Here is a 12,879-nt window from a genome sequence, read left to right on the forward strand (position 1 = left end):
GTCCTGAGCTCCATGTTATGGAGTGCCAGGGTATGAAGTGCATGTTGTTTTGGTAATTCTCGTACTTTAGGGTCTACATCCTACACTTTTTCCAGCAGCTTGGACTCACTGGCCCCTCCAGTAGCCTGGCCAGACTTTCAGCTGCTTTCACATCTGTCTTCCAATACTCTTCCAATACTCTATTTTACAGCAGTTCCATTTTGGTGTTTGCAAGTGATGACACAGACATCCATATTCAAGCCACGGGTGTTCTGCTCACACTGCAGCTCCATGGGCCCCTGTGCCCCCTGTTCCCACTGCAGCTGCTGGCACCTAGGCCTCCATGTGCACTGACAATAGAGTCCCTCACCCAGGAAGACAGTTCCAAATGGAGTTGGAAAAGGCAAGTCCAAGGCACTCTTTGCTTGTGTTAGAGATAGTCCTGTTACCCAGAGGCAGTAATCCCCTCTTGGTCTCTCAGGTCATCTGGGGAGAGCCTTTCCCATGGATTTGTGATACTGCATGTCCCCCAGCCAATGGAACTGAGGGTCTACTGTAACAGCCACAGGAGCCGTTGGCTCCCTGCCATCCTCTGAGGAGTTAAGGGAACTTTATACCAGCTTTATTTATGGCAGAGTAGCTAGCTTTTCTTCTGCCATGCAAGTTAAGCAAAATAAATTATCTCTTAACTCTATCCAGTAGAGAAGCATCTTCTGCCTATTACTCTATCCATGCCAGGTGAAATGTTTGTTTATCATTTTAACACTCCCTTTTTTTCACTTTGAAATATGGGTAATGTGTCTAGTTTTTATACCATAAAAGCTAAAACCATAAGCTTTTGTATTTTAGTACTTTAGTAAGCCCACTAACTTGTCTACAACATGATGGATGTGGTTTATCTTTAGAAAGCCAATAATTCTGTAAAATTAGATAGGGAATCTTTTTGATGAGGTGAAAATTACCTATAAGGTAGAATGGAGACAGCTGTGTGTGACAGGATTTTAGTCTCATTTTCAACAGGGATTTAAGTAATTAAAGTTAAAATATCCCTGTGCCTAGCCAGGTAGTTCCTCTCAGCATTGCAGTGAAGTTGTTTAGAAGTTGTGTGTGGGGAATTGGTCTTTGGGCTGAAATGAAATGTTTTCAGTTCCTTAGTTTTAAGCATTAAAGAGGTGCAGTTAACCTCTAAATATGACAGTGTTTAGACAGAAGCATACTATACTAGATTATGAGACTTACTCAGAGAGTCTTTTGCATATAATTTTCTGTTACAGAGAAGATGCCCTGAAATGAATCAAAGTAAGAACTGATAATTGTAAGCTAACCATATGCAAGAGTAGTGAATTATGACGCCTTCCTCTAGCAATCGAATTTGCACTCATCCATGGCCAGGTAGATACAGGAATGTGTATGTCTGTATGCTTAATAATATAACAAATATACTGTAAAGCTTCTGTGTTCTTTCCCTATTCCCCCTGAGCTCAGCCTAATGACACTTGGTTTAAAATACTTCAATGTCATATTCTCTGAACCATGTAAATCCATCCTCTGCCATTGGCTGTTCTTAAAAATTGGCTTATTAGCAGCATAATCTTTGGAAAAACTTATCCATAGTTATACACAAATGTCTGTACAAAGTTGTTGGGTTTCTTAAAATTTCCTGGAAGCAATTGCAAGCCACCTATACGTACTCTACACCTTGCTTTTGCCTCTTTCTTTCACAGCTTGATGTAGTACTTTAGCATAACATTCACTGACCATCGTGGTAATAAAACAACTGCATCTTGACTTAAAATGTGAAAGGGAGACAAATTAGCAAAGGGGGAGTAACAAGTAAAATCATCCTCCTCCACCAGGAAGAGGTTCAGAAAAATCAAAGATACCCATTTTCCCCTAATTCAATCAATGCTGTTCTTCCTACAGGATCCACTGCAGGACAGAATTTTGTGTCATTTAGCACAGCACAAGGGTAACATGAGAGCTGTAATTCAGTGGGTTTTCTAATGTGGCTGTTAAATGTTATCCCTTTCCTATGCTCTTTCCTAGGCCTGAGTCAAAGCTCTGCATAAACCACCTTAACCCCAGAGGTGGGCTTTAGTCCACATCCCAGGGAGTTTAACATCTGCTCTGACTGTATAGGAGGGAGAGGACTGGAAGATGAGCAAAACAGGACCTGTGCTTTTCAGAGAGTAGCTGTGTGCTTACATAAATGACAGAATCATTAAGGATGCAAGATCATCAAGTCCAACCTTAGATCTAACATCACCCTGCCCACTGAACCATATTGTGAAGTGCCACAGTCAACCTTGTTATTTTTTGAATGCTTCCAGGGATGGTGACTCCACCACCTCCCTGGTGAGAGGGCACCCATTCTAATGCTTAACCAGTCTTTCAGTGAGGGAATTTCTCCTCACATCCACTCTCAACCTCCCCTGGCACAATGTGAGGCTGTTTCCTCTCATCCTTTGCCTGGGAGAACAGACTGATGCCCACCTGGCTACATGCTCTCCTTTCAGGCAGTTGTAGAGAGGGACCAGGTCTCCCCTGAGCCTCCTTTTCTCCAGGCTAAACACCCCCAGCCCCCTCAGCTGCTCCTCACAGGATTTGTGCTCCAGACCCTTCCCCAGTTCCACTGCCCTTCTCTGGACTCACTCCATCACTTCAATGTCCTTCTTGTGATGTGGGACCCAGAGCTGAGCACAGGACTTGAGCTGTGGCCTCCCCAGTGCTGCTGCAGGAGGGCAATCACTGCTTTGGTCCTGCTGGCCACGCTATTGCTGATGCAATAAGCAACAAGCCAGGATGCCACTGGTCTTCTTGGCCACCTGGGCTCACTGCTGGCTCATGTTCAGCTGGCTGTTGACCAGCACCCTGAGGTCCTTTTCTGCTGGCAAGTTTTCCAGCCCTTGTCCCCAGCCTACAGCACTACAGGTACTTGTACCCAAGGGCAGGACCTTGGGTCTTTTTGAACCTCATACCACTGGCCACTGCCCATGAGTCCCTGCCATCCAGACCCCTCTGCAGAGCGCCTTCCTACCCTACAGCAGATCAAGACTCCCATCCAGCTTGGTGTCCTCTGCAAACTGACTGAGGGAGAATTTGATCTCCTTGTCCGGTCATCAATAAAGATATTAAACAGGACTGTTCCCTGTACACTGGAGGTGACTCCATCCATTGCCACTCCTGACACTTTTTTACCCTGTAAAGAGTGCACCTGTCCAAGCCGTGGGCTCCCAGCTTTTCCAGCAGAATTCTGTGGGAGACAGTGACAGAGGCTGTCACTATGATATTTTCTGAAAAATCCCTTCACCAGGATTTCTTCTCCTGGGAAGCTGGCAAGCTTCAGTTTCTCCCAGTTTTGCTGCTTTGGAATGAGATTTAGAGATTGTTTATCCAGCATGTAAATTGTTTTAATTTAATGACCAATCATGGTCCAGCTGTGTCAAGGCTCTGAAGAGTCACAGGTTTTTCTTTATCATTCTTGTTAAGCTTTCTGATGGATCCTTTATCTTTCTTTAGTGTGGTTTTAGTACAGCATTCTTTTAATATAATATCATAAAATTATAAATCAGAGAACATGGAGTCAAATTCTCATCTCTCACCTCATCCTGAGGACCTTCACAAATACCACAAGAGGCTTTATTGAATTCTAGGTAGACAACACCCCCAGCCTTTCCCTCATCAACTGGGAGAATCATCTTGTCATAGAAGGAAAGCAGGTTGGTCAAGCAGGACCTGCCTTTCCCAAACTTCTGCTGACTGGGCCTGATCCCCTGCATGTGCTATGTGATCACACTCAAGATAATCTGTTCCATAACCTTCCTTAAGCACTGAGGTCAGGCTGACAGGCTGCTGGAATCCTCCTTCCGACCTTTCTTGCAGATGGTTGTCAAACTGGCTAGCCAGCAACTACTTCCTAATTATTGCAGATGCTAATCAGACAGGTTTGCTTTTGCTGGTAGATGTACTGGGATGAAAGAGCTGGTTTTCCCTTCAATGCCAAAATGGTCATAAGACATTCTGAAACACTCATAAGGAGAATATCTGCAGTGAAAGCAGCTCTGTCTCTGTAACACTATTGCTGTATTTTGGGGGTGAGGGGAGTTAAAATTCAAAACTGTGGAAGATGCATAATTAAATAAAATAATGAATAAAATTATCCAAGGGCTAAGCATGAAATACTGAGGCACTATGACATCACTGGTTCTCAACCTGCTGTTGCAATCCCTCATTTGACCTGCTGCTGCTCTAAGTGGCAAATAAAACTCTCATGAGATTAAGATGAAATTTCAGCTGTCTGCTCATGTGAAATTGTATTTATCCTCCTCCAGTGAGATTCAGAAGACTGCAATGTATCTTCCTGTCTGAACTTCTTTCCATCTTAGCCCATAAAGGACTTTTTAAAAAATTCTAAGTCTTTTCCTAGCTGGGAAAAAATGTTTTATTTAAGCCTCGCAAACTTTAAATAAATAAATAAATAAATAATCAATGCTCCCAGAGCCATACCATCCTTCCTTGGTAGTGAAAATTGGAAATGTTTTCAACTTAGGTGGGAGTTCTTTTTCCTAAAGGTCTTATTGTACAAAGAAATATTTCAAGTAAAGGTTAATTCAATTTTTTCAGCTCCTTCAGGTTGGTACTTAGTCAACAGACTGCCTGAGGCCAGTTAACCACCTAAGTGAATTCCTGATATTGAAGGCATTTTTACTGAAATCTGATCCCAAACGTGGGAGGGGTAGGAGTAGAACACTGCTACACGAGTGTACTCGAGTTAGAGCTGTGGATGTCCCAGGGCGGCAGGGCCTGGCTGAGTGCTGAAACTAGAGGGGGAGATTTTGTTTAAGAAACTGAGCATGGAAATTGGGAAGGGTGGGAAGAGAGAACCTCCAGATTCTCTACATCTTCCCCTTCTGTCTTGAAGAGAGCAGGAATATGAGACTAATGGTCATTATTCTGTTGTAGCAGAGCAAGGTGTTACTGCCACAGACCATCTCCTCCCACCATTTTGGACCAGGTTATGGTCACTCACCAACACATTCCTGGCTGAGTTATGGAAACCCAGGCTGGGGTTTAGCATCTTTTGGTTGGCTGGTTTTCAGTTTGAGGCGTTTATTTCATGCATTCATCGCAAGTGTGACTCGTGATTTCCCCACTACAGCCTCAGAGCAGATGGCTGCTCCAGCACCCACAGCATGCAGGTGATGAACTCAGCTCCCTCCCTGACTTGCTGCCACCCCTGTTGTAGGGGGCAGACCCAGGATGCTGTTCTGTGATTCCTGTTTCCAGCTCAGGCAGCTTGGCAGAACCAGGAGGAATTAGAGAAGCCCAGAGCCATTTCCCACCTGCTTTGAGGCAGCTCGTTTAACAGGATTTATTTGCTTTTTCCAGATTGGGCTTTTTGCAGTGAAACTCCAGTCCGTGAGTACAGACTCTAGGTAATATTGCTAGATATAAGATACAAGACACTTCCCTACCTTTATTTAACCTTTCTTTGTTTGCCAATTCTAGGCCAGCTGCTCAGGCAAAGCTTCCCTAAGTGTAGCCCCGGGTCCCTCACCAGAAACTCAATTTCCACCACCAGGTGGCAGAAAAATACTCTACAGTGGCAGGGAAAGGGGACGGAGAGGCACACCCAGAACACCCCCCCGCCCATCGTTAACTTAATCGCTCTTCACTCGCAGGTATCACAAGCTTCAGATTATCCTATGAAAATACCTAGATCACTATGGTATCATATGAGACACATAGATCAGTATCGCTTTTAAAGACCACAGGACTGCTGTGTATTTAGAAAAATTATATTTGGGTGGATTTTAGCAAGAGAGAGTCTCTGGCGGTATTGGTGGAAATTGCCTCTCTTATAAACTTTTAAAAACTTATTAAAATTGCCAAAATATCACGTGGTATTATAAAAAAGAGACGTTTATATTGAAGAACAGTAAAGAACAAGAATAAAGCTGATTGTGCTGCAGCACCCAACACTCTTACCCCAAAAGTTGATAAAATCGCTGGCTACAGCTTCATGTTGTGCTTAATCCAATTTAACTGCAGGACTCAAACCCCAGGCATGAAACTCTGCCCTAAGAAACAAAGACACAAGAAAGTTGAGGGGGCTTTTTGTAACTGAGCAAAATGTCAGTCAGACAAAGTAATATTGCCTTCTGTGGGCACAGCAGACTAATCCCCAGAAAAAACAGCCCTAGGAAAAACAGCACCATGTTAAACAGAGGGATGTGTAGACACTTCAGCATTAAGTGGATACAAATTTGGGCTGAATTGTGCTTCATTTGGTTCTGACAGAGTGAGTATGCACTGATTTCAGAATCCTGCCTCCTGGATGGCTTCCCAGACTGTTAATCTGTTGTACAACTACTTAACCCACCCTGTTGATAACAAGAAAGCCATAACCACTGCATTTGATAGGGGCCCCAGCTCTCCAGGATGGCTCTTGGTGAGGCCATGTCAGCTAGACACTGTCCATTAAGGGAGTTTGTTGGAAGGGCAGCTCTTCCTGCATAACATTCAGTTTTAGACATCTCCTAAGCACTGCACTTTCCATCCTGGCATTTGTCAAGTGTGTAGAGATGCAGGTTTTAGAGCTATCCTGCAAACTTTAGAGTTAAACTCGGACATGCTATGAAAAGAGCTTTGGGCATAGTCCTTGAGAGGACAACAAGGAACATCCATAGCCTGTGGGGCTATGGCTGCTGCTGCTGTAAGAATTGATGAGAGAATCAGCCCCTGGATGGACCCTCAGGAAACTGGTCCTGGGGAGGCTGTCAAAGCAGATGGGATTTGCAGTGAACTGTGACTTGAATGGGAGAGCTTTGGGAGGCAGGACTGCTCAGAGGAGATTTATATTACCCAAGCATCACATATTTGAAATAATTTGGGAAGGGCTGATGTGGGCATTTGAGATGCTCAGTGACAAAGGTTTGGGATGGAGGAGTTAGGAGAGTCACTGGATGGCAGCTCCTGAGGCACTTCTAACCAGATCTTCAGACTGGGGCCAAGGACCTGTGTGCAAAGCCTGTTGGGGTTGCTCCTTCCTGCTCTGTCCTCCACTGTGTCTGCCCCGTGGAAAGCAGAGGAAACTTCAGCTTAGGATCTCTGCAGGGGAGAGGTGTTGTTTCCAGATCAGATTAAGTCAACATGAAATGATGCCAGTGTTGAAGAAAGATGTGGTTGTTGGAAAAGACAGTCTTTGAGCAGTTAAACACTCTAATGATGCTGCACCCTCATCCTCACATGGACTTCTTGGGAAGCCTGAAATATAATCTTAAAGCTGAATTAAAACGCTTTAAAAATAATCTCTACAGAAGTTGGTTGAACACTCAAGTCATTAAATATAAACACTTCATGTGTATAAAAATCACAGGGATGCATCTTTTGAAAGTGCTTCTTTGGTTAACAATCAGAACATAAAAACTACATTATCTTGTGTTTCTGCTGGAAGAATCAAGTGAAGACACACATGGTAAAACCTTGAACTCTAGTGAGGAACAGGTTAGAAATTTTTACTTTCATAAATACAAGTAATGGTAAGCATAGGGCTGTATTATATTCTTTGAGAAAACTGCTCATGGAAATAAGTCAATGACAATAATATCAACCTATATGCATGTAAAAAGAAAGATGTGCCATGGGCTGAGAAGCCTTTGTACTACCTACAAATATCAAAAATCAAGAGTCCAGTGAAGCTGATGAGAATCTTTGCACTGATATCAGTGGACAAACCCGCATCACCTTGGATAGATAGATAGATAGATAGATAGACAGACAGATAAATAGATAGATAGATAGATAGATATAGATATATATGATGATCTATAATACCTGACCCACAGTACCCCTGAGTTGGTACTGAAGAGTTTCGCAAGAGAATGGTAAGGAAAGTCATGAATTGCACCTTGGAGAGTTTGAGAAGAAGGTGCACTTTGGGCAGGATATATTCCAAGTCCAAAATGCAGAATGAGCAGAACTGAGAGTAAATATCTGACAAAATTGCAGCCTTTAGATAAGAAACTAGAACCTCATCCAGGAAGAACAGACTGTCAAGGTAAGTTCTGCACACTGAGTGTAGCAGAAATGTGCATTTAACCCAAATAAGTCTGTACACAAAATGTCAGAAGAGTCATCTCTGTATTTCTTCATGATAGTAATTCTTGGTAGCAGTTTCAAGGGTTTATATGTGTTTTTCTCACTTAAGCTTCAACAGAAGAAGATGCAGATTTGTGGCCTTCTGCAGCTGTGATGCTAAGGCAGATCCTTCTGCTGTCAGGAGACTGGAATGGGAAGACTCTGCAGCTCTGCAACTCCACTGAAGTGTAAATAGAAGCCTACCATCGCTCACCCTGTAAATTTGCTTCTGTGCAGGGAAGATCAGTAGTGCTCATGTGGAACAGCAAGATCTGCTCTTGTTTGCAATAAAACATCAGGTACCCACTGCCTCAGCTGGCAGAAGAGATATACTCAGTCCCAAATCCCCAGGAAGACTGCTCTCATGAAAAAGATAGGAGGAAAACTGAGCTGGCAACTGCAGATGTCAAGGGACTGCAAGGCCCTGGGATTTTGCCAAAGGTCTGGGGCAAGTGGAAGGTTGCAGCTGATTTTTGTGAATGAGAGGAGAACTGCAGGAGGAGGTGGAAGATGACTGGATCATATCAGAGCATTGTGGGCACAACAGGAACTTGCTGGCTAATTACTTTTAGAAGGCTAAATGGAAAGGGAATGATGGGCAGAGGAGGAAGGTACACACAAAGGAGCTGCATTTTTGTGGAGCACGGTTACAAGCTGTAGCTGTCCCCCACACATACCTAGGGGGGATGTTGGCAGGTTCAAGCGCTAGAAGACAGCTCATTGCCTAATAAAAACCTTCCCAAAATAACAAGCTCACTTTTTTTGAGAGTATCTGATTTCTGGCTTTTCTTTTTTGGGTGTTAAATTTTGCGCCGTGAAGGCTGCAGGCTGAGGGTCTCTGATTGCCTAGCAAAGAGGTTTATTGTCCACAAAGTCATCCCTCCACTGTTTCCTTCTGTACATTCTCTTTGAAGACTGACTGCTATGAATACACAGCTCTGGGCTTAAACCACAGGCAGGAGCATTCATTCCTGCAAACTGAGAAGGTGGCTTTTGTGGTATGACAGGGCTGGAGCCACCATCCCACTCCAAAGAGGACATTCTGGATGGAGTTTCACCTCCTAGCCCATCTGAACTAACTGTGGGCTAGCAGAGAATGGGAGGTGCTGGCGTCCACATGGTGTCCCTGCTGTGTGACACCCAGAGACCGCTGCCACAGGACACTAATCCTGCAGGATGTGGATGCATTTCCCGTGGGATCAGTGAACTGATCCAAATCACCAAGCGGGCATGTGATTGCTAATGCAAGGACTGGAGCCAGGGCTGGGAGAAAGGAAGAGTGGGATCAGCACTTTGGCAGTAGACTGCAGTTAAGTTGGATTAAACACAGAACAAAGATGCACTCTGAAAAACTCATCACATCATGATGATTTTCATTTGGTAACTACACCCCAGAGTGACAACTGGTACTTGCAGGAATCCATGTGTTTATTTATTCAACAGATTAATACAATACACTTCTGTCAACACAAGATTTTACAGGTAACAGCTGGTATATAATGAAATTAATGAAGAGTAAAAAATGAGATAATCCTTGAATTAAAATAGTGAAGTAGTGCAGTCAGTTTTAAGACTGCTACTTATCAGTTATCAATGAGATACAGTGCAACTTTTTCCGCTGGGACAACTGTAGCCTACAAGCAAACATTTCACATCTGTGATGCCATGGACTGTCTAAGGCATGTGTCTCAGCATAATTACAGGACCACAGAATCACAGAATAGTTTGGGCTGGAAGGGATCCTTAAAGGTCATCTAGTCCATCCCCCATGTTGGGGACAGGAACATCTTCTAATAGACCAGGATGCTCAGAGCCCAGTCCAATCAGACCTTTAATGTTTGCAGGGATGTGGCATCCATCTGCCACCTCTCTGGGCAACCCGTTCCAGTGTTTTATCACCCTCCTTGTAAAAAACTTCTTCCTTCTATCTAATCTAAATTGACTCTATTTTAGTTTAGAACCATTAAAGGTCACCCTTAATGGATCCATTAGTCCAGAGAGTTTGCTAGTCTGCTGTCTACACAGACATTAACCCGAGATAAGAACTGATGTCTCCATTATAAAATGTGAAATGTGAGAAGAAGATAGAGAAGGTATGTTTTCTTCCATTTGCATATGTTTGGTTTGTGTGACAAGGGGCTAAGAGAAAGGCTTATAAAAAGCAAGGTATAATGCAATGATGCTCTTCAGGGGCAGAGGCATAGGACAGTAAAATCAATCTCATGTTTCTTAATAAGCTCTAGGTCTCCATCTAATTTTAATTGTCTGCCTGGAATACTAAAATACTTTCAGGCATTTATATTCTGCCCATTATTAATAAACAGCATAAAACACTCTAGATGTTTCTTCCATTTCCTGCCTCAATCTGGCTTATCCATTATGATTCTCAGTATTACAAGAAAGTGAATTTTCTTCTATTATGAATCTCAAAAACCTGCCATTTTCTATGAATGATATTAATAACATCACTGCAGGAAGGGAAATATATACAAAACGACATGTTTTATACAAACATAGAAAAAAAAGGCTTTTTGGGGGGGGGGGGGGAACATAATTTAATAACCAAATTTTTCCCCTTCAGCATTCATAAGACCTGAAGTAGAATGCCATTGTTTGAACTTCCAGCTCTACTTCTGCAATTGACAAAACCATTTTCTGACAAATGGCTTGTTGAACCAGAACATAAATACACAGCCAAATCTAGCTGTGGAAGGCAAGCTGTGTGCATTTGAAACTACACAAGCTTCCTCTGCTGGAAGAAATACACAGTTGCAGGGCTTCCCATGGCATCTTGAGAGGAAGAAAGGCTCCACCACAAACTTTGTAGAAGGGACACCCTTTCCAACGGAAATTGAAAGCTGAATTTTAAAATTTTGGTGGAAACAGAGAAAACCCCAATGTTTTGTAGCTGTATCATTGCTGCCTAGTTTGGAAGTACACTGGAAACTAATCTTGTGGAACATACACAACCAAAAGCAAGGAAAACTTCAGTCCTGGACAACATAGGGATATTTTTTGTTATTTACAGGGAAATGTGCTTTTTATCGCTAAACTTATTTTTTAAAAAATAAAATTGCATCCTATCCTTGTCTGGTCCCTTGGCTCATTCCTGGGAGACTAAGTTGCTGTTTGAGAGATCTCCCAGAAAGGAAAGCTGAAAGGACTGGACATTGATCTGAAAGAGAAGCATAGTCAGAATGACTCAGTGTGCAGAAATGAGCCTTACTTATACCTTTGGGGTTTAATTCACTGATTAGATATTTCATGTTTATAAAGTTTTCCCAGGAAGCTGCTTTTCTGTAGGTCCACATTGAGGATATTTACAGCACTCATATTCTGACATTCTTCTACTCTGCTGAAGGAGCACATTTTCAATACTGAACCCCCATCTGCTGGCATGTCACTCAGCAGTCACTCACTGAGATTTTTCTTCAACTCCTTGGGCTCTGTTTTAGTTTCTCTCTCATGATGATTGGCAATATGAGACTGTCAATTTTCTTTAGTCTATTTCCTAGCTCATTCATGGATATGCTGATCAAGATGGGTCCCATATTGGTCCTGAGACAGCCTATCGGTAACATCCCCCACTGTGAAAGGTTTTTGTTTTTTTTCTTTCCTCTCTATCTTCAGTTAGAGACCTGTGTGAGGACCTCTCCTCTTGCCCCAGGAACACTTAAATTCTTAAAGATCCATTTGTGAAGAGCCTTGTTAAAGCTGCTGTGCATTGTGCGATACAGGAAAGAGTGACACTTTTATTATTATAAATTTAAAATGAGCTGGGTTCCTGGTACACCTTTCATCTTAGAAAACACCATTGACCTTACATTGTTCATTTGAGAAGTTCCAGTCTTTGTCAGTAAGGAAAACATTTTTTCTTCACAGGTATTTATAAGCAGAAGTTCACAGTCACAGCCTTTACAATTAAGTAATTATATTCTTCTTTTGTAGCTCTTATCTTACTGTTAGAGACTGAAATGTTATAATTTATGGCTTAAACATAACCAGCAAGGCAGAAAATCTCTGCATATGCAAAGTATCACGTTAAATTGAAAGCAAACCAGTTACTGAGAAGTTGATACATAAAATAAATTGAATCTTTGAATGCTTGGAACATCTGGCTTCAAAAAGATACATCAGGGAACTGTCTTAATGATATGAAGTATTTATTTTTGAAGTCTCAGTCATTGTGTTGGATGGTTGGCTAGCATAACATGTAATCATTCTCTTTAATAAAGATTTCTGCAAGACTAGCCTTTCTTTGGACTACAATACACAAAATCTTTTTTTTTCTTCTCAGAAAAGATTAAAAAACCCCACAAAAGGTTGAGAAAATGAAAGGAAAATTTGAAAGGCTTCTGTTATTTAGTCTGTGAGATGGAGTTGAAATTTTGACTGAAAGACTAGCATTTACAAAATGAACAGCAGACACACACACATTATTTTAAAATTACATTCAAAACTAATATTTAAAATTTTCTACAAGTTCTGGGAGAAATTGAAAGTGTATCAGAATGTGAGATACAGTATAAAATTTAGAAGCTGACAAGATGTTAGACCTTTTAATACATTGTTCTGACTTCATTAGAACTTAACTTGGACTGGTATCTGGTTTGTGACTGAAGAGTTTTGAATCTGCTCCTTTATTTTTCTGCATTTGACAAGTTAATCTGCCCACAAAGTTTATTCCACAGCCCAAAATATAATTTTTCAGGCACAGAATCTTGTTGAACATATAAGGCAGAACTTCAAAATCTTGAGATG

This window comes from Agelaius phoeniceus, chromosome 2 (assembly GCF_051311805.1).
Source record: "Agelaius phoeniceus isolate bAgePho1 chromosome 2, bAgePho1.hap1, whole genome shotgun sequence".
Taxonomy (NCBI): domain Eukaryota; kingdom Metazoa; phylum Chordata; class Aves; order Passeriformes; family Icteridae; genus Agelaius; species Agelaius phoeniceus.